Below are 19,805 nucleotides of genomic sequence, written 5' to 3' on the forward strand. Positions count from 1 at the left end.
CATACAGACTGTCTTCTTCCTGTCCCTTTCCTTTCCTCTGGGACAAGTTTTAATTGTATAGACACTGCTTCTCAGACTTTAAAGTGCACACGAATCACCTGGTATTTTGTTTAATTTTGTTGGAACACAGATTCGAGCACAGTAGTTCCAGGAGCACCCGAGAATCAGCATTTCCAGCAAGTGTCTAGGTGATGCCGTGTGTGCCATACTCTGAAGAGCAATGGAGGAGATGATATTAGCCTCACTGCTTCTCTAATTTCTCCTCTTCCTCCTTCAGATAAGTAATAACTGCAGAGTGAATAGAATAAAGCATGCTTTCTCATTCTCAGGTTTAGCATCTGTAATAGTGATAGCAATGAAGGCTACTTTTCTGAAGTTGGATTGAAATTAAATTCAGTAAGAGTATATGGAAGGCCTGGCACAGTAGATGCTAAATAAATATTATCTTATTCCACCTTCCTGAGTTCCTTCTGGAGCTCTAGGCAGGTGTTTTATGAGTGCAATAGGTACACAAGCATTAATAATTGATCTTAGCAGACATCCACAAGCTAGACTTTTCCCTATTAAAAAATCACTACTTATTAACACAGAAGCATGAACTATACAACAAATCACTGAAAAGTGTAATCATACTGACTTAGAAACTGCGTGAATTGGGGGTGACTTTCCTTTTGTGCATAGGTTATCTAAAACGAGGTAGAGATTTCAGAGAAATTAATTAACTAGACTATCAAAGATTAAGTTTAAAATGTCAGATATTACCCGCATGGCTTCTAGCCCTCCCTCTGAAGGTGGGCTCTTCAATTATCTGAATGATCCTGAGCCCTGGATGGCTTTGCTCTCTCAGTAGAGGGCAGATGACAAATGGGGTGTCCTGCCCTATAGCGGGGTGTCTTTAGTCCTGAAGAAATTCCTTTCCAAGGGAGGAGACGTTCATTCTGACTTCTGTAATATGCTTCCTCAAGGCAGGAAACTGTGAGACCTTGAGGACACCCCATCATGATTCTCTAATTTCATCAGGGACACTGAGGGGCAAGATTTTTATATTATCTAATAGAACACAGAAAATCGAGCTAGTATGACTTCTGAACAAAGAGGGACTTTTAATAGGAAAACCTCAGACATTACACATTCTCATTTCTTGTCGCATTTTGTCGTCCATCTTCTGGGAAAGAGGCAAACAGATCATGGTGTAACTCGTTTAGAACAATAGACAATTGTCACAGTCTATTAATTCCATCTGCTTCTGGCGGGAAGGAAAAATGGTTACACAGTGAAGTCAGAGGGTCTCAGGCACAGAAGGGGATTTTCCTGAGGGTCTCCCACAACAAGTACTGATATATAATTAGAAGTATGATGTAAATAAGAGAACCAGTGCCAGTCTTGGTCCTCTGTGTTATCAAGGTTTCAGTTTTCCCCTCACTGTTTCTGTGATCTGAGCCCACTCTTTTAGGTCAAAAAAATTATATCATTGGAGAGCTGGGCTTGGAGCTGCAGTGTGAATACGGATGATGAGAGAGTAGAGGGGAGGAGGGAGAGATCTTTGGTTTGCTTCAAATCAAAGCGAGATGATATTATTTGCTATACAGTGTCGTTTTCTACCCAATTTCTCCTACCCATTATCAAGCTATTTCTAAACCAGAAGGAAGACAGTGCTTAAATATTCTTAGGTTTCTTGGTTTCTTGGATTTCCTCATGATTCCTAACTCACTGGATTTTGTTGTTGTTGTTTTACTATTTAAAAAAAAGTTCATACAAATTGGGGGCATTATTTGGACAATCTCTGCCTTTATTAGATCATCCCAGGATGGATCCCTGAATTGGGAGCCTGTCCTCTCACTCTTCAACTTAGTGCTCATGTGATCTTGGGTAAGTACTTTAAACTCTTTGGGCCTTTATCCATAAGGGGATAGATCAGTCCCTGTTGGTGTTTTCCAATGTGCAATGTTTGGAATAAGTGTTAGGCAAAAATAAGATTCACAAATTAAGTAAATACAGACAATGCTGAGCTAGGGTTTTCTTTGCTGCAGGACTTCTCAGAGTCCTTAATGTGCTAATACATATTAGAAATCTCCAAAACAAGGCCAGAGTGTGCTCCTTCCTGAAAAAAAAAATTTCAGCTTCACTTGCGTGATCTGGAATACATTTTGGAAAAAGATGGTCTAAATAATATTTGAATTTTAGCTAACTAGTTTACTAATAGTTATTTTAAAGGGATATCAGATCCTACTTTTCAAGTTGTTAATCTAGAGAACATTTTCAGAAACTTCTCACGTACATGAGAAAATGTCATTCCTTTCAGCATTTTCATTGACATAACATGAATTTCGTGTCAATTATAAAAGCACAAATGAATCCAATACTTCTATATATTACGAGTAAAAGTTGTTTGCATCTGAAACTAATTATTCAGGCTCTTGGGACTGCTGCACTAATTAGTTGATCTGGGGAATGTTTATGTGATTCAAACATTAGCTCCAAATATACTTGATCAAATGTTTTAGGCTGTTTTAGAAACCCATCCGATTAATTTTACCACCAAGCTGACGATTTGAAAACTTCTTTTGAAAGTGGTCCAAGAAAAAAGAGTAGACTTCATTCTGGTTGATTCAAGGGATATGTACAGGGAATGCTAAAGCTCCTTATAAACCACTATCTTGGTGGATTACAGAGGCACAGAAGGGTCCACCAATTGTAATTTCCAGTGAAAGAAATTATGAGTTATTAATTATCTGTAGAACTTGGGATTCATCCTCAGAGGGGATATCATTGTCTATGCAGGAAGGAGACCTAGTCACAAACAGGCTATTACAGTAATCCAAGCAGTGATGACTAACCATCTATTCATTTTAATTTCTTGGGTAATTGGTTCCATCTATTAGCAGTCAGCCACATATTTAAAAGACTTTTCTCCATAAAAATCTTTCCTCCTGGGTGTGATGGTCAGCTAAGCCAGTAAGCATAGTGGATTTTGCCAGCATCTTATATCAGTGATTTCAGACACTCCAGGGATTGGCCATAAATACTTCCTCAAACAAGATCTACCCAGCCATTCCTATTATTTTCTGACAAAAGTAATCCCAGGATGATATACATTTTGCAATTAATTTTCTTTTGTTATACAACATAGATTTATATCATTTACTTAGCTGAATTCATGATATCCTCAGATCATTGCAGATACCAGTTTAATATGCCATTTCAGAAGGACTAGAGTAGCTGAATCTATTTTACAGTTGGCAATAAAAGCGGTCCTTCCTGAGATAAGAGCACAATAATGATTTTTATGTGGCTTTCACATTTCAAACTTGGATTTAGTTGAACTACAAAATATTTACGTTTTTCACAACCAACAAGTTGTTGTCTTTACGGATTGAATGTAAAGAGACTCCCAACTCTATTTCAGTTCTCAAAAAAGTCCGAAATGCATGTTTTCCTCTTACCACCACCATTGCCATCCAATAACCTACATTTTGGAAAAACAAACCAATGTGACCCATTTACAAGCTGAAAGTAAAATGTGCTACCATGCTATTATGGGGAAGAATTATTTAATTTATATCATTCTTAAAGGGATAAAAATATCTGTTCTAAACAGACAAAAAGCATCATTTTGTGGTTACCTGCTGCTGGAATTATACTGCTTTCCTTTGAAAGGCATGTGATTCATGCAAAACTCACTTTGTGAACTCAAACACATATCTCCTGAGATCACCCTCTACAACTGTAAAACAGCCCAAGAAAGAAAAAGAGGATGGATTTATTGTCTATAAGATCAGAGCAAGGAAATGAAATATTTTATTTCATCCTTGAAGGTTAAAGTTGCATTTTAATTAATTTAACAGGCTTACAAGAATATTTTGGTTTTAAATTTAAAAAGTTATGAAGAATATCCAACCCAGAAAATTATACAATAGTATCTATGTATGAATTATTAAGAGTAAACTTATGTTAGCATTGTGCTATATTTCTTGTGATATGCATTTTAAAAGAAGCACTGTGCCCTCCCATTTATTCCCCAGCTTCCCTCTGCAAAGGCAGCTTCCACCCTGAATCTCATGGGTGTCACTGCAATGCATATTTTGAAGTTTTACTATGTGTATGTGTATCCCCAAACAATATCTACTTTTCTTTACTTACTTACCTAAATATTATACTAGTCTACACCTTTTTTGTAACAACTTTAGTGGTATGTAATTCACATAACACACAATTCATCCATTTAAAATACAAAACAATTTTGCTGGGTTTTATTATATTCACAGATAATTGAAATCATCACCACAGTCAATTTTGTAATATTTCAACCACCTTAAAAAGAAACTCGATATCCTTTAGCTATCACTTCTCACTATCTGCCCCTCCGCAATGAAAAGCAACCATTAATCTACTTTCTGTTTTCGTAGATTTGCCTATTCTGGAAATTTTACATAAATGGAATCTAATAATATGTATTTTTATGTGACTGGCTTCTTTCATTAAGCATATGCTTTTAAGGTCTGTCTATGTTGTAATATTCCATCATATAGATATACCACAATTTGTTTATCCATTGATCAGTTGATGACCATATGGGTTATTTCCATTTTTTGGTTATTAGGAATAATGCTGCTGTAAACATTTATGTACATGTTATCGTGTGGACAGATGTTTTCGTTTCTTTTTGTTGTATACCTAGGACATGCATTAGTTTTTGAAGCATTTAGCTCTAACTCACTCTAATTTACTCTAACTGCTATATGGTGCTCCATTGTATGAATAAGCCTACTTTTATTTATCTCTTTTCTTGGACGAGCTGGTGGCTTATTCTTTTAGTCTTTGGTTTGTAGTGCTGTAGTGGTGTCTTTATATGTGCTCCTTGTGCATACACAGGGAGTTTCCAAAGGAAGACTTCTACGGGTGGAGGGTAAGCACATCTTGAATCCTTCTAATAACTGCCAAACTGTTTGCCAACATTGCTGTAAACATATTTCATATCTAGCAGCACAATATACACTTCTCATTTCCTCACATTTTTCTAAAACTCAGCGTTATCTGATGATTTTGCCAATGTGATGCGTGTGAAGTGGTGTTTCATTTGTCTATTTAATATGCATTTCTCTGGATATTAGTTTAGTTGAGCACATTCTTATATGTTTTTTGGTCATTCGCATTTCCTTCGCAGCGAATTGCAGAATTTCAAAGTTATCATCTGTTTTCTACTGGGTTATAGTTTTTCTCGTTAAAAGTAATGGCAAAAATTGCAATTACTTTTGCACCAACCTTTAGTAATTTGTAACATCCCTTATAGATATTACTTTCACGTTTATTAAAAATAGATTGCAAATACCTTCTCCTGGCCTAAAATGTTTTTCCCCAACTTTAAAGAAGACTTTTTAAAAATCATACATTGGTTTTAATTTTTAATGTAAAATTTATCAGTTTTCTTTTACAACTTACATATTTTGTATCTTATTTAAAAATTCTTTCTTATGACAGTCTTATAATGTAAGTCTTCTGTATTTTTTTTCTGAAATGCTAAGTTTTGCTTTTTTCACATTTGAGTTTTCTTTTAAAATTGTGTATGTTTGTGTTTTTATAGAATTAATTAAAAATCTAATTTCACCTTTTTCTATAAAGTTATCTATTTAGGTACCTAATTGTCCTAGCATCGTATATTAAATAGACTATTATTTCCTCATTATCTTGAAATGCCACTTTGGTCATACACTAATAGTGTGTGCATGCGTGTGTGTGTGTGTGTGTGTGTAAGCAAGAAAGTAAGAAGGAGGGAAGGAAGGAAAAAGGAAGGAAGGAAGGAAAAAAGAAAAGAGAGAAAGAAAGAAAGAAAAGGAAAGAAAGAAAGAAAAGAAAGAAGGAAGCAAGAAAGAAAAAGAAGGAGGAGAGATGAAGGAGGAGAGATCATTTCTGCGCTCTCTATTCTACTGTTTGTCTGTTGCTTTGCCAATACCACATTATTTACTTCAGCTTTATAGCAAATCTTGTTTCTGAGAGGATAAATCACTTCTTTCCTTTCTCTTTCTTCTTCATCTTCAAAAATTTTTAGGCAATTTTTTTTTTTTTTGAGACGGAGTCTCACTGCGACTCCCAGGCTGGAGTGCAATGGTGCAATCTCGGCTCACTGCAACCTCTGCCTCCCAGGTTCAAGCGATTCTCCTGCCCCAGCTTCCTGAGTAGCTGGGACTACAAGTGCGCACTACCACACCCAAATGACTTTTGTATTTTTAGTAGAGACGGGGTTTCACTATATTGGCCAGGCTGGCCTCAAACTCCTGACCTCAAGTGATCTGCCCGCCTTGGCCTCCCAAAGTGCTGGGATTACAGACGTGAGCCACCATGCCCAGCCTAGGCTATTTATTCTTTTTGCTATTCCATATATACAGTATTTTAGAATCACATCACAAGTGTTAAAGTACATTTGTTAAGTTCTGTGAAAAAGTCTGCCAGTTTTATGGTAATTATATTACATTTCTAGATTAATTTGGAAAAAAATGATCAATTTTGAACTTTGCTGAGATAAGTACACACTCTAAAATTCAAAGGGTAACTATTTTAAACAATAGAAATGGAATATATAACTTCAAAATGAGTACAAAGAAAAAAGAAGATAACAAAAATATAGTTTATCAAATTGGCATCTTTATAATCATATACTGTCTTTGTTTTTTTTTGAGATGGAGTCCACTCTGTTGCCCAGGTTGGAGTGCAGTGGTGCGATCTTGGCTCACTGGAACCTCCACCTCCCAAGTTCAACAGATTCTTGTGTCTCAGCCTTCCAAGTAGCTGGGATTACAGGAGTGTGCCACCACACCTGGCTAATTTTTGTGTTTTTAGTGTAGACGGGGTTTTGCCATGTTGGCCAGGCTGGTCTCAACCTCCTGACCTCGGGTGATCCACTTGCCTCTGCCTTCCAAATTGCTGGGATTACTGGAGTGAGCCACCGCACTCAGCCTATAATCATATACTGTCTTTTTACATGTTAATATGTTTACTATTTTACTACCAAATCCATTTCACAAACTCTACAAATAATCATTAAGATGCAGTTAAGGAGAAAAAGAGGCAAAGAAAAGTATATGGTAAATGAAAAGAACAAATATTATAAAAGAAAGAGAGTCAAATATATCAGTAATCATAATTGTTGTAAATGAACTAAATTCACCAGTTAAAAGTTAGAGATCCTCAGACTGGAAATTTAAAACTTCAGCTATAAATTATTTACAAATGATGCCCTCCACAGGTAATAAAAAATTAAAAGTAGAGGAAAATTTAAAAAAATACTAGTCCATTGCCAACTGTGACTGTCATGAGTACATGTCTTTTGGATCTTCAAGTGGAGGTAGCATAGTAAACCAAGGGCGCCAGCTGCTGTGCTCTGAATTCATGCTTCCCATAGGCTGCTTTCAACCAATGATTCCATGTGGCAGGGCTCCTTCAGCAGGCCAGTTCCTGGGAGACATGGGACTCCTCTGACAGAGTCCTCTGGCTCCAGTACTCTCTAATGGCCTGGTCAAGCATCTTTTAGGCTGTACCTCAGTCTAAGATGCTTCTACCCAAACTTCCTCCTCCCTCCCTTCTTCTCTCCTTCCCTCAGGGTCAGATTTGCATAGAGATCTGATGACTCTTCCAGTCTCTCCCAGTTTCCTCAAACTTTTCTCTCAAAAACCACAATTATTTTAGATTTTTAAAGTCATCTTGGAGAGCTAGAGGGCTCAGACTTACACACTGACTGATACGGTTTGGCTGTGTCCCCACCCATATCTTATCTTGAATTGTAGCTCCCATAATTCCCATGTGTTGTGGGAGGGACCCAGTGAGAGATAATTGAATCATGGGGATAGTTTCTCCCATAACTCTTCTAATGGTAGTGAATAAGTCTCATGAGATCTGATGGTTTTATAAGGGGAAGCACGTTTTGCTTGGTTTTCATTCTCTCGTGCTTGCCACCATGTAAGATGTGACTTTTGCCTTCTGTCATGATTGTGAGGCCTCCCCAGACACATGGAACTATAAGTCTGTTAAATCTCTCTCTTTTTTTTTTAATAAATTACCCAGTCTCGAGTATGTCTTTATCAGCAGTGTGAGAATGGACTAATACAGTAAATTGGTACTGGGAGTGGGGCACTGCTGTAAAGCTACCTGAATATGTGGAAGCGACTTTGGAACTGGGTAACAGACAGAGATTGCAACAGTTTGGAGGGCTCAGAAGAAAACAGGAAAATGTGGGGAAAGTTTGGAACTTCCTAGAGAATTGTTGAATGGCTTTGACCACAATGCTGATAATGATATGGACAATGAAATCCAGGCTGAGGTGGTCTCATATGGAGATGAGGAACTTGTTGGGAACTGGAGTAAAGGCAATTCTTGCTATGTTTAGCAGAGACTGGTGGCGTTTTGCCCCTACCCTAGATATTTGTGGAACTTTGAATGTGAGGGAGATGATTTAGGGTATCTGGTGGAAGAAATTTCTAAGCAGCAAAGCATTCAAAATGTGACTTGGATGCTGTTAAAAACATTCAGTTTTCAAAGGGAAACAGCATAAAAGTTCAGAAAATTTGCAGCTTGACAATGTGATAGAAAAGAAAATCCTATTTTCTAAGGAGAAATTCAAGCTGGCTACAGAAATTTTCATAAATAACAAAGAACCAACTCTTCATCACCAAGACAATGGGGAAAATGTCCCCAGAGCATGTTAGAGACTTTTTTCCTCCCATCACAGGCCTAGAGGCCTAGGAGGAATAAATGGTTTATTGGGCCTGGCCCAGGGCCCCCTTGCTGTGTGCAACCTAGGGACTTGCCCTGTGTCCCAACTGCTCTAGTCAAGGCTAAAAGGGGCCAAGGTATAGCTCAAACCATGACTTCAGAGGGTGCAAGCCCCAAGCCTTGGCAGCTTCCATGGGTGTTGAGTCCATGGGTGCACAGAAGTCAAGAATTAAGATTTGGGAACCTCCTCCTAGGTTTCAGAGGATTATAGAAATGCCTGGATACCCAGGCAGAAGTTTACTGCAGGAGTGGGGCCCTTATGGAGAACCTCTGCTAGGGCAGTACAGAGGGAAATGTGGGGTTGAAGCCGCCACACAGAGTCCCCACTGGGACACTGCCTAGTGGAGCTGTGAGAAAATGGTCACCATCCTCCAGACCCCAGAATGGTAGATCCACTGGCAGCTTGTACTGTGAGGCTGGAAAAGCCACACTCAATGCTAGCCTATGAAAGCAGCCAGGAGTGAGGCTTTACACTGCAAAGCCACAGGGGTGGAGCTGCCCAAGACCGTGGGAGTCCACCTCTTGCATCAGTGTGACCTGGATGTGAGACATGGAGCCAAAGGAGATCATTTTGGAGCTTTGACTGTCCCCCACCCTGGATTTAGGACTTGCATGGGGTCTGTAGCCCCTTTGTTTTGGCCAATTTCTCTCATATGGAATGGCTGTATTTACCCAATGTCTGTATCCCATTGGGTATCTAGTAATCTCCAGTATCTAGGAAGTAACTAACTTGCTTTTGATTTTACAGGCTCATAGGTGGAAGAGACTTGCTTTGTCTCAGATGAGACTTTGGACTGTGGAAAGGGAATATTATCAGTGATAAATATAACAATTACTAATTTGTAATTTCAACTTAGCATCAAAATACACCAAAAAATAGACTTATAAGGAGAAAATAACAAATATATAACCATATTGATTTCTTTGCAAACCTACCTGTGCTTTCACTTTGTGCCTAGTGCTTTTCTCAGGGTGCACACATGCACACACACATACATCTTTAGTAATTTTTAATATTTTCACTCTATACTCTATTCCACATTCTTGTCCTGTCATTCCAGGTTGTTGTGATGTGATGGATTATTGCCTTGTGTACTTATTATTTTCATTCTTGGCTCATCTTTAATAGACACTTTATCCCCATGCTCCACCTCATGCCAGGAATCCCTATGGCTTGGCCTGTGAGACCTGAGAAGATCTGCATTTTCTTCTGCCAAGTACCATAGAGGTATCACCAGCTTCTTGGTATGGGGAGTTCCTGGAAATGGTAGTGTGCATTTGGACTCCAGATAATACAAGCAACAGGAACAGTGACCAACTCTACTGCTTTGCCTAGAACTGAGGGAGTTTCCAGGATCCAAGACTTCCAGACTTAAAACTGGGACAGTCCTGGGCAAACCAAGACGATTGACCACCTTAGCACTATTCTGCTTTTTATTTTTTTTCCTCCGGGAAAAATTGCATTCCTACCCAAATCTCAGGCAGAGACAGACAAGTTTCTATATCACACCCCTTATCACAGTAACATCTGCAAGTCTAGTGTACAGCATAACTTTAGAAATAATTTATAGAAATGGTGACTCACAGTGTCTGTTACTTGGCAAATCCATGTGTTCATCTCAAGTCATTTAGGACTTCTCGTCTTCCTTTCCACTGAGGCTACAACCCTTGGAGATACCCAGCTTTAATCCAGAGGCTTGGTTCCCACTGTCCTTACCCTTGGTTTAAAGACTCTATCTCCTATCCTGGCACATAATATTAAAATGGTCCCCACCTCGCCACACTCTGGCCCTCCTAACCCATTCGCTCATGTGTTTATGACTCTTGTTTTAGTTCTTCCTTTATTTCAGACAGCTTGGGTGTTCCTCTTCTTGCTTGTGAGTTCATTCTGCATTTAAACATTTCATTTTATTACATTTTGAAGCATTTTCTAAGTCTTTGTAGACGGAGAAGTGTCACATTATCTTCATCTACCATCTTTCCCAAACCTGAACTCCTCGCACAACAAGTTTTGACCAGCCTGCCCAGCCCTGCAGCAACACAGCCTATAAAGTCTATAAAATATAGCAAGTTCTGAATGATTTGAGATGATGGAACACATGGGTTTGCCAAATAACAGACACTGTGATTTATGATTCTATAAATTATTTCTATAGTTATCCTTTACATTAGAAAATATAATTATTGTTTAATGAAACAGATACAAGAAATTCTTCCTTATGGCCTCAGTAGTTGAGAAAAATCATTGAATTTGGCATGGGCTATATAAGGTATGGGATTTGTTTATTACAAACAGTGATATTGATCAGCCCTCCAGCTCCAGGTTTATTTTTTCTCCTATCTCTATGAGAATGGGCTGTGGCTCATTCCGGCTGGGTCAACATGTGTGCCCCATCCAGAAATGTTCTAGGTTCAGGAAAAGGTGATCACCTAGAGAAGAAGTGAATTCCAGTCTTTGGTCCTTAATACTGAAGAAAAGTCTCTGTGCTGGGCAAGGTCCACATGTGCTAGTTTAGAATAACTTGGAGGCCCCCATCCATACAGGGTAATTGGAGTTATTTACTAGGGAAAAAAGGAACATATTGCTTTTCTAAGAATTTCAAAGAAAATAATTATTGAAAGAAAGACAATCTCACCAGAATAATGTCTTTGAAACCCCAAAGATTTCTAGTTGTAGATGTCATCTTGCAAGTTTGAGGAGCTTGTCAAGGCAAATATATTGAGTTTGGTATAGTGGCAAAAAGAATGAACAAAGATCCCGACATCCTTGAGTTGTTTTACTGAGCCATCCTAGTGCCACCTGATGCTAGGACTCTTGTTATATAAGATCACAAATGCCCTTACTGTTTAAGCCAGATAAGGTAAGATTTTTTTTTTTTTTTTTTTTTTTTGCCTTTTACAGCCCAAGTCATCCTAATTGATACAATAGCAATCATTGAGGGTCTTGGCTTAATCACTGCTCAACTGGACCTTGTAAGATTTGAAGGCCAACGGCAGAAAGGATTTAAGATATCTTCACTCTTCCCAGACAGGCTAGGTAGGGAAAAAAGTGGTAAAGAGGAAATGAGAAGGCTGCTGCTATTTCTAGGATTTTATTTGAGGTGCAAAATTCTATTACCCATTTCAACGGGACCTTCTAACTCTGTTGGAGGTACCAAGTTCCCACTAGTTGGTGATCTCATGCTCAAAAAAAAGAAGCTGCTGTGGTTTCATTAGTAATAGGGTTCCTGCCTGCATCAAAAGTACAAAATTCCCTGATTTTTTTTTTTTTCCCTTTTCTCTCCAGGTACAAACGCAGTCCAAGACACTTGGCGCTGCAGGGAGGAGGGTGGGATATGAAAAATGTGTTAATTTGGCACCTTTACCCCACGGCAATATTGGAGTCTAAGAGGTTGAGCTGTTTGCTTTATAATTTTAAAAGGGAGGGAGATTTTTCTACAACTTTTCCTGAGTGAATACAACAAGTCTAAGCAGCTGATAACTGCCAAATAAGGAACCTGATCTTTCTTTCTGTTGTGTTTGCTTGTTTGTTATTTTCTCTTTAAAGCTGGAAACAGTTGGTGGCCGTAGATCTCAGGCTTCCAACTGCGAAGCTGTCGTGGACACACTGAGGCTAGTTTTGGGGGGCTGGTCTGAATTCCAATGAATTCCAATGCAGCAGGGGAGATGTCTGTTTGAGACTGAAGGGCTTGCTCCAGAATATCTTTTCTAGGAGCACCTCGCTCTGAAATTTGTTGCCAACATGGAAAAAATACCCCAAGGTCAGTAGATACCCACCCTTCCTTCCTACTGCTCTCTCCAAGCAATCCAATAACAGCCAGAGAAGGCTGTTTGCTAGTTGGATCCTTTATCTCAAGTTTACTGCATTTAGTTTTACAAAGAGACAAAGACATGTCTTGATATGGGGCATGAGGGATGGAGAAGGAATATTCTAGAGCCTAAAAATGTGTTTCAGACTGTGCCCAGGAATTATTTCCAGCCATTCAGGAAACACAATGCTACCTAACCGGGCTGTTGTTACCTAACTTCCACTGGTCACATCTACAGCTGGGCTTCTGCGTTTGAAAGACTCCCTGGATCCCTGGAAAGAGCAAGGGGGATGGGGGGAAGGCTAGTTTCTCACCGGTCATAATTTTCCTCTATCAGTAACTGGATGGACTCTGATGGCAAAGAAAGTATAAAATGGGCTTCAGATTCTCTGTTTTCAGTGTTCTTTTGTGTTGGCATTAATCAACTGCCCTGTGCTTTAGTCAGGACTAGATGGAGTCCAAAAAAATACTTGGGATTTAGAAATCAAACAAAAAGATAATCACTCAGAAATCAGATCTAAATCTGCAGTGACTGAAGTTGCTTTGTTAGAGAAATAAAAGTGTTAAGAAGATTTCTTTTCTTCTGAGGCTACTAAACAGTTGTAGCTGGCACAAACAAGTTTGGGACTATTTGCATTGAGTCATGTCAAACCCATTTAGCATGTGGAAACAGGCTATATTTACTATTATTTCAAAGCTCTTGCAATTGCTCAGGAAAGGGGGAAAAGTCTTTGCTCCAATTTGGAAGAATCAATGCTTTCCTTTTTAATGTGAAAGCTCAAAATAATACAGACCTGCTTTTGGTTGGATCCCAAATGCCATCCCCACATCAGGAAAATGAGAGACAAATATTAATACAACATGGAAGTCCAGTGCAAACAAAAATTACAATGTATGTCACACGGTCATTTTACAGTGACTTTTTAAAATAAAAAATAAATAAATAATACCAGAAAAACCCCACAGAGATGTATTAATGCCTCAACCTGGAACAATAAAGCTCTGTTAAAAACACTTGCCATTAGCCACCATCTGCTCTTAGCAATTGGGGGTAATCTTTATGTCCTCTTGACAGCTTTGCCTCATTCCTTGGCCCCTTAATGAAACAAAGACTCCACCATGGACGAAACATTTGGGGGCAAGGATCCCTCAGGTAGTTTTATATCTTTTCAGAGCTTTGAGTTTGATGACCAACATTCAATACTCTGTTCAGGGTTGTTAAGACTGCATATTGAATCAAAGAAAATTTGCTAACTATATTTCCTTCCTCTGTCATAATGCTCTATCACTGTCAGCATTTTCTGCACAAATCAGAGGTAAGGTGGGCTCACCATATACATAACAAAACTGCTTTCTTACTCCACTCTTTTTTTCTTGTATATCTCAAGAAAGTCTCTTGATTAGAATTCCAGCAGTGTAACTGCATTTTTCTCCCATTCAAACTTGTACTGTTAGACTATTTAGTTAATATAATTTAGAAAATTATAAATATAATTCTCATTCACACCAAAAGTGAACTTGTTTTCTCTTTGTAGTGCTGTGGATCAAGAAATCTTAAAACACATAAGCAAGACAAATGGCAAAGGCACGTGATCCCCAATTTGGCAAATAACTCTTAACAGACAGAGGGGCAGAGCAAAGAAAACATGTTATTAATATTCTGAGTGCATTGAGCCCACTGTTTTCCATCTTTCAGATGTAATCTTACTGAAACTGAGGAATATGACTAGAGAATGGAAATGCCATGTAGGTAGAATGTCTCAATGACACACATTTTTATTCCCTATGGTCTTTTATTCCCTACTGGTATTTTCCCTACCTGGCTGTCTGTGATGGGTCAGAACCATAAAACATAATTTGATTTTTCTACAATAGCCTTCTCCAGTTTGGCGGCTCCATGGACTTCTTTGCGATGAAGTTCCTGCTTCATCTGTTGTGAAGATGCTTGTCACAGCAGAGGAAGTGGGCCAAGGCCATAGAGGCATTGTTGTGGGAGCAGGTGTTTGCTTCAATTGTCTCCAATCCCAAGGGTAATGCCCTCTGACCCACTCCAATCACGGTTAGTCACTTCCTGCTACTTCACTTTAGGCTTCTGTCTCCCGGTGGTGCACTGGGAGGAAAATAAAATGGGAGGGATGGGGAGAGGGGGAAATAGAGAAAAGATGAAAATTCAGAGTGAGCCTAGGTTAGCCCAGCAGATGTACTTTTGTTCATCCATACTTTTGTATTCCCTGTTCTCCTAACTTGTGGACAATATTTCTTACCTGAATCTCAAAGGACCTTACAGTCCTTTGTAAGGCATACTTTCCATTTAAAACAGTAAAAATAGTTAAGACTTCGCTTTGAATCCATCCAGAGAACTCACTCTTTGCTGGGAAGAATTACTCTAGACATACAAGGTGCAAAACTTCTTTCTTCCCCCACCCCCAACTTCTTATTTCTTCTTTTTTAAATCTTAGACTGGCCATGGACATCATATAGGCCAAAAATGCCACACTCGGCTGGCCAGCAGGTAGTCTGGGGGACCCTGAGACCAGTAGACCTCATTTGAAAGGGCAACAACCGCTGCCCTAGGGATTTGTGTTCTCTTGAAAGATTCCTATAATAAGCATTTTGCATATAGATGTGTGAGTTGGTGATCAGAACTCTTCTTCTAGTTGTATTATTTATGCTCTTTCAGGCAGCACAAAGGAGAAAAACTCAGACTACTTTTGATAATGGGGGTTTATTACAATCCCTGTGGTGTATGCACCATGCTTCATGGATAATAAGAATGGTAGCTCACCAGTATTTGAATTATTGCTCAGACTGAAATCATCTCAGTGCAAATCAATAATCATAATCCCCAAAAGAGAGGACATGACCAGCTTAGTTTTCACCTTTCAGTGTCAAACACTCCACCTCATCAGAGATTTGCCTCATGGACACGTGACTATGCTCATGTCTAGATCAGTCATATTTTCATCATCCTCCTCCTCCTCATCATCATCCCCAACACTTATCTAGGCCCTGTTCTAAGAATTTTATATACATATACTCAATTTAATTGTATCAACAACCCCTTGGAGTAGATACTATTATCCTTATAGATATTACAGATAAGGAAATGCTATCGACTGTATGGAGTTATTGATATTTTACAGATAAGGAAACTGAGGCACCGAAAGATTAAGTTACTTGCCCAAGGTTGTTTAGCTAATAATTGGAGGAACAACAATGATGGTTCCAGGCTATTAATTGTTAGCACATCCATACATCATCGTTGGCCATGGCTTATTGGAGATCCCTGATTTCATCAGGTAGCCTGATTAAGGCGATAGTGCACCAGCTGTGTACTGGAGGCTCCTTGCTGCGCCAGTTAAATCCTTTTAATTTCTGGATGTGAGGAAGTTCTGGGATCCTCAGGGAAGAGCTGAGGCAGCCACTTCAGGGCTGAGGGGAGAGGCTTTTTTTCGGTGTTAAGAAGGAAGTACAGGTGGTCCCTGAGTTACGATGATTGACATGATTTTTTTTTCATTTTTCAAAATAAACTTTACTTTGGAACAATTTTAGATTTACAGAAAAATCACAAAGATACCCCAGAAAATTTCTGCATATCGTTTACCCAGTTTCCCCAAATGCTACCATCTCATATACCACAGTACATTTGTCAAAACCAAGAAATTAACATCAATACATTTCTATTATCTAAACTACAGATTTTACCACTCTTTCTCTACTAGTATCCCTTATCTGTTCCAAGATCTGATTCAAGACACTTCATTGCATTTAGCATGACCATTTTATTTTTATTATTGTACTTTAAGTTCTGGGATACATGTGCAGAACGTGTAGGTTTGTTACATAGGTATACACGTGCCATGGTGGTTTGCTGCACCCATCAACCCATCATCTACATTAGGTGTTTCTTCTAATGCTATTCCTCCCTAGCCCCCCACTCCCAAACAGGCCCTGGTATGTGATGCTCCCCTCCCTGTGTCCATGCATTCTCAATGTTCATCTCCCACTTATGAGTGAGAACATGCGGTGTTTGGTTTTCTGTTCCTGTGTTAGTTTTCTGAAAATGATGGTTTCTAGCTTCATCCATGTCCCTGCAAAGGGCTCATCCTTTTTTATGGCTGCATAGTATTCCATGTTGTATATGTGCCACATTTTCTTTATCCAGTCTATCATTTTCTTAGGATTGTCTTGGCTATGCAGACTCTTTTTTGGTTCCATATGAAATTTAAAGTAGTTTTTTCCAATTCTCTGAAGAAAGTCAATGGTATCTTGATGGGGATAGCATTGAATCTATAAATTACTTTGGGCAGTATGGCCGTTTTCATGATACTGATTCTTCCTATTCATGAGTATGGAATGTTTTTCCATTTGTTTGTGTCCTCTCTTATTTTGTTGAGCAGTGGTTTGTAATTCTCTTTGAAGGGGTCCTTCACATCCCTTGTAAGTTGCATTCCTAGCTATTTTATTCTCTTTGTAGCAATTGTGAATGGGAGATCACTCATCATTTAGCTCTCTGTTTGTCTATTATTGGTGTATATGGATGTTTGTGATTTTTGCACATTGATTTTGTATCCTGAGATTTTGCTAAAGTTGTTTATCAGTTTAAGGAGATTTGGGGCTGAGATGATGGGGTTTTGTAAATATACAATCATGTCATCTGCAAACAGAGACAATTTGACTTACTTTCTTCCTATTTGAATACCCTTTATTGCTTTCTCTTGCCTGATTGCCCCGGCCAGAATTTCCAATACTATGTTGAATAGGAGTGATGAGAGAGGGCATCCTTGTCTTGTGCCAGTTTTCAAACGGAATGCTTCCAGCTTTTGCCCATTCAGTATGATATTGGCTGTGGGTTTGTCAAAAATAGCTCTTATTATTTTGAGATACTTTCCATCAATACCTAGTTTATTGAGAGTTTTTAGCATGAAGGGGTGTTGAATTTTATCAAAGGCCTTTTCTGCAACTATTGAGATAATCATGTGGTTTTTGTCACTGGATCTGTTTATGTGATGGATTACATTTATTGATTTGCATATGTTGAACCAGCCTTGCATCCCAGGGATGAAGCCAACTTGATTGTGGTGGATAACCTTTTTTATGTGCTGCTGGATTTGGTTTGCAAGTATTTTGTTGAGGATTTCGCATCAGTGTTCATCAGGGATATTAGCCTGAGAGCAAAGACACAATATACCACAATCTCTGGGACACAGCTAAAGCAAAAGCAGTGTTTAGAGGGAAATTTATAGCACTAAATGGAGAAAGCAGGAAAGATGTAAATCGATACCCTGACGTCACAATTAAAAGAACTAGAGAAAAGCAGACAAATTCAAAAGCTAGCAGAAGACAAGAAATAACTGGCCTGGCATGGTGGCTCATGCCTGTAATCCCAGCACTTTGGGAGGCCGAGGCGGGTGGATCACGAGGTCAGGAGATCGAGACCATCCTAGCTAACACGATAAAACTCCGTCTCTACTAAAAATACAAAAAAATTAGCCGGGTGTGGTGGCGGGTGACTGTAGTCCCAGCTACTCGGGAGGCTGAGGCAGGAGAATGGCACGAACCCCTGGAGGTGGAGGTTGCAGTGAGCTGAGATAGCGCCACTGTGCTCCAGCCTGGGCGACAGAGCGAGACTCCATCTCAAAAAAAAAAAAAAAAAAACAACTAAGATCAGAGCAGAACTGAGGGAGATAGAGACATGAAAAACCCTTCAAAAAATCAGTGACTCCAGGAGCTGGTTTTTTGAGAAGATTAATAAAATAGATAGACCGCTAGCCATACTAATAAAGAAGAAAAGAGAGAAGAATCAAATAGACACAATAAAAAATGATAAAGGGGGTATCACCACTGATCCCACAGAAATACAAACTACCATCAGAGAATATTATAAACACCTCTACATAAATAAACTGGAAAATCTAGAAGAAATGGAAAAATTCCTGGACACATACACCCTCCCAAGACTAAACCAGGAAGAAGTTGAATCCCTGAATAGATCAATAACAAGTTCTGAAATTGAGGCAGTAATTAATACCCTACCAACCAAAAAAAGTCCAGGACCAGACAGATTCACAGCCGAATTCTACCGGAGGTACAAAGAGGAGCTGGTACCATTCCTTCTGAAACTATTCCAAACAATAGAAAAAGAGGGACTCCTCCCTAACTCATTTTATGAGGCCAGCATCATCCTGATACCAAAACCCTGCAGAGATTGACATGATGTTTTAACTTTAAGATTGTGTGAAAGGGAAACTCATTCAATAAAAACCATACTTTGAATACCCATACAACCATTCTGTTTTTCACTTTCAGTACAGTGTCCAATAAATTCCATGAGGTATTCAACACTTTGTTATAAAACAGTCTTTTTGTTAGATGATTTTGCCCAACTGTATGCTTATGTAAGTGCTCTAAGCATGTTTAAGTTAGGCTAGGCCAAGCTATGCTGTTCCATAGATTAGATGTATTAAATACATTTTCAGCTTATAATATTTTCAACTTCTGATGGGTTTATTGGGAAGTTACCCTATCATAAGTCAAGGAGCATCTGTATGTCAATATTTTAGTAATAGATAACCCCCAATGGTACTTAGCACTGCCCTCTGAATATTTATACATACTTACATGACTCAAATTCTATTCAGTTTTCCGTAGTCTTTTTTCCTCTAAACAGGAATAAAGGCATCAGTTATACCATCTCTTCTCCAACACAGACACAATCTACCCTTTTAGTAATGTACCATTTGTACTATCAACTTTAGAATTGAACAATAACAATATGGGATATCTTCGGACCCTGTATCTGAAATTAGTTTGAGTGAGATTAGCTCAGGTAGCAATGTTCAAATGTATAATTCATTTCTGAATGAATTATACATTTATTATAGAACTAGTAAGAGAAGGATATGTTTTGAGGGCCAGACAGCATCTCCTTTTGCATTTACAAGTTCCCAGCTACCCAGGCTGCTGCAGTGGAGTTCTCTAAATCTCTTTCTGATTGAGCGATGCTCCATTCATGAACTGTTGTTTGCTCAAATAAACCCTTTTAAGTTTATTTTGTCTAAAGTTTTTCTTTTGACAGGAATAATTGACTTAATTCACCTAGGTATAAGCCAGTAAAAGTCTTTCTGCCCCTGTCCAAAAAACCCTCTGAATGAGCTATTGTAACTTGGATATGGTAAATCATCTTCTCTTATTAGGCTTTGTAAGTTTCATTAGTGGGCCATGCAAGGTTCT

At 38.7% G+C, this 19,805-nt stretch overlaps 1 long non-coding RNA gene across 1 annotated transcript in view; it reads right to left on the bottom strand.

Annotated features, from left to right (window-relative positions):
- Positions 1–242: 242 nt before the first annotated feature.
- LOC129481795 (uncharacterized) overlaps positions 243–19,805 on the bottom strand; it is a 33,902-nt gene continuing 14,339 nt past the window's right edge. The window contains exons 3-4 of the long non-coding RNA XR_008657510.2: positions 14,392–14,682; positions 243–288 (exon numbers count right to left, since the gene is read on the bottom strand). This is a non-coding gene — a long non-coding RNA (uncharacterized lncRNA). The remainder of the gene's footprint in view (positions 289–14,391; positions 14,683–19,805) is intronic.

Source organism: Symphalangus syndactylus, chromosome 5 (assembly GCF_028878055.3).
Source record: "Symphalangus syndactylus isolate Jambi chromosome 5, NHGRI_mSymSyn1-v2.1_pri, whole genome shotgun sequence".
NCBI classification, from domain to species: domain Eukaryota; kingdom Metazoa; phylum Chordata; class Mammalia; order Primates; family Hylobatidae; genus Symphalangus; species Symphalangus syndactylus.